General features: G+C 36.6%; 1 long non-coding RNA gene across 1 annotated transcript; it reads left to right on the forward strand.

The window, feature by feature from the left end:
• The first annotated feature begins 431 nt into the window (after window positions 1–431).
• Window positions 432–2,026, forward strand: LOC141587402 (uncharacterized). Its single transcript, XR_012519772.1, has 2 exons — window positions 432–659; window positions 1,071–2,026. It is a non-coding gene; the product is annotated as an uncharacterized LOC141587402 (long non-coding RNA).
• Window positions 2,027–3,369: the final 1,343 nt, after the last annotated feature.

The following is a 3,369-nucleotide window of genomic DNA, read 5'->3' on the forward strand; positions in this document are numbered from 1 at the left end:
AATGGTGAGGTGTGAGAAAAGGGCGAGGATTAGTCGATTTGAAGTCGGCGGTTGATACTCGATGCTCCGGTCTTGCGTCGTCGGGTCGAGAAGTAGTCGGTGGTGGGGTTTGTATTTGGAGTGACGAGAGAATATAGAATGTTGAAGGGCAGTTGGGAAGTCAGGGACTCAGGTGGGATTTAATATTAACCACCCATTTGGTCTAATATGATGGATCAAACGCACGTGATTATTGTATGGTTTAGCTTTTTTAGTCAGTTCGTAAGTTCGCACCGAACTTTAGGTTCGCACAGGATCCTATTTCTATATATATAGAGAGAGGGAGAGGCGGGATCTCGTGAGTTTGGTTCTTACGGTGAGTTGTGAGTTTGGAAAATCTCAGCCATTGGATGAGGGTAGATATACGGCTAAGATGAATATCGAAATAAAATAAGTCGGTCCTCTTAAAACACACTTTCGCAGTAACTCATTCCCCCAATTCAACTTTCTCTCTCCACTTCAACCATGGCAGCCAACCAAAATCAAAGCTCCAGCTCCGCCTTCGCCTTTCGTAGCCGTCAATCGCCACATCAATCTCGAGCGCACTATTTATACTGTTAAAACTAAATACTTTTCGCAGTATTTAACTCATTGTGCTGGCTTGTTGCGAGTTGTCTCAGGTACATTCTCACACAGTTTTTTCAATTACGTATGCTCTCCTTGATTTTCAATGATTTTAGATAGCTATTTATTTTGTTAAAAATATAATTGTGCATTTTAGTTCCGTAGTTTATGAATTAAACTGCTCCGTTTTGCGTCCTCATCTAATCTTGGCTAAATTTTTTGTTGTCTTTCGGTTTTAGTGTCTAAATCTATTGTGATATTCAATACAGTGGTTGTTGATGATGAGGAAAGTTACTTAGGATTCGTTTTATTATGTTTTAGATGGATCGAATTTGGCAAAGCATCTTAGCACCGACTATTGATTATTGATTTCGACCAAATTCGGATGTTTGGGATTAGTAAGCAATTAGAGTTGCTAATTGCTGCTGGGTTATTGCTAATTGTTGAGTTGTGATTGTTGGTGCTAGGTGATGCGTGATTGGAGCAGGGGAGGAGTACGGGTTCAGAGGTGGTGTTCTTTCACCTATTGAGTTTGTGACGTCTCACAAACCCTCTCCCACTTGCAATTGAGATTTTGTGATCTCCATTAGCGTAACTTTAGTAATTAACTGTCCGGGGTTGCATCAAACTTATTTGCTAGCTGAATTCAGGGTTAGTATGTCGAGCTGAGTTGCTGGTGTAATATGGACGAGGACCCTGTTGTTCCTGGGTAAGTAAGTCGTTTTAGAATAAAACAATTTAGGTGGTCTTGCTGCTAATTCCTGCATCTGTCACTATTACTTGCGGAGTATTTCTCGATATCTTGGTTGGTGTGTAGTCATGAGATTGTAGGAACAGTACAATAGGTGGGGGCAAATGTGCAGCACTTGAACGTCATGGATAATGTCGCGTGGGAACTTGTGTGGATTCATGCCGTGAGTGTGATTACTGATTACTGCAATTAGGGGAACACGAGCTGATGTGTGAATGGGAAGTGGGTAGCATGTACACTCCAATAGACGCCGTGGCTCAAGGTCTCAAAGCTGTTTCTTTGAATGACACCAAAGTTCTGGCCCAAACCATCTGCTCTTGGTTGAGACTTCATGAATAACGACACTGAATTCTCGAATGCGTTGCTGAAAGTGTTGTGCATAGTTCATCTATGAAATTACAAGTGCTGTGAAATATCTACACTTGATTCCCATTATGTATTTGACTGTATAAAAAATGTGGTATTAAGCAGCCAAGATTAATTAGTGATGGTGGAAGGTTAAGATATATAGTCTTGAATAATTTAATATGCCCATTTAGTTGGATAAAATAAAACTGAGAAAAGTCTTCGATATTATCATCCTAAAGATTAGTCAGTCGCTCAGGCATCAACACAGTCGTCCATAAATATTTTATTGCAAATGAATGCAATCAGTTGACGTAATTTTCATTATACATTCAACCCTCTTACCACCCTTGCAGAGGCCAATTCTTAACACACATGATGTCCAATAAGCAATGTTAGCTATAATGCCAGGGTCCCAAATGAATTCCTTTTTTATCCCACTTGCTTTAAACTTGTAGTATGGGAAGACCATGCTCCACGATAAAAAGTCACTTACCAGCCTCATATGACAGTGATTTAGAACATCACCCGATCCAAAACTGAAGCTCACTGATTTTATATACTCATCCAAACAAATAGTGGCAGCGTCATTAAAACTACTCACACCATACATTCCGACTCTCTTATATTCAACATTTCCCTCAAGTGAGAGAGTGAGATTCAAGTGACAGAAGTGAGATAGAGTAACATCACAATAACACTAGAATAACAATACTATTAAAAAAACAAGTAAAAAAAAGAGTAAAAAAAATCAAAGTAGTAAAAAAAATCAAAGTGACACCAGAATAACATCACAATAACAGCAGAATAATAGTAGAATAACAGCACAATAACACGGGGTAAAAAAAAAGAAAAAAAATTAAAGTCGTAAAAAAAAATCAAAGTGGCACCGGAATAACATCACAATAACACCAGAATAACAGCACAATAACATGCGGTAAAAAAAGAGTAAAAAAATCAAAATGACACCGGAATAACATTACAATAACAGCAGAATAACAGTAGAATAACAGCACAATAACATGTGGTAAAAAAAAAAGAAAAAAAAAATCAAAGTCATAAAAAAAATCAAAGTAATAGCAGAATAACACCGGAATAACAGCACAATAACATGCGGTAAAAAAAGAGTAAAAAAATCAAAGTAGTAAAAAATCAAAGTGACACCGGAATAACATCACAATATCGGTAGAGTAACAGTAGAATAACAGCACAATAACACGTGGTAAAAAAAAGAAAAAAAAAATCAAAGTCGTAAAAGAAAAATCAAAGTAACAGCAGAATAACATCACAATAACAGCGGAATAACAATAACATGTGGTAAAAAAAAAAGAAAAAAAAATCAAAGTCGTAAAAAAAATCAAAGTAAAAAAAGCACAATAACAACATAATAACACGAGGTAAAAAAATAAGAGCAAAAAAAAAATTCAAGTAAAAAAAAAATTGGTACAAAAAGAAAAAGAAAAAAATGTAACATAATGAGAAAATTAGAGAAAAACATAAGAGAAAAAAAATCAAAGTTGTAAAAAAAAAGCATAATAACACAGCAGGATTGGATGGATTATAAACCTGGTGTGGGTGTTAGCTGGGCATGGAAGAAAATTTGTGGAGTAAAGGAAGCAATGAAACCTCTTCTTCTCTTGCAGGGGACTGGGACATATACTATCAAACTG

Source organism: Silene latifolia, chromosome 1 (assembly GCF_048544455.1).
Source record: "Silene latifolia isolate original U9 population chromosome 1, ASM4854445v1, whole genome shotgun sequence".
Taxonomy (NCBI): Eukaryota; Viridiplantae; Streptophyta; class Magnoliopsida; order Caryophyllales; family Caryophyllaceae; genus Silene; species Silene latifolia.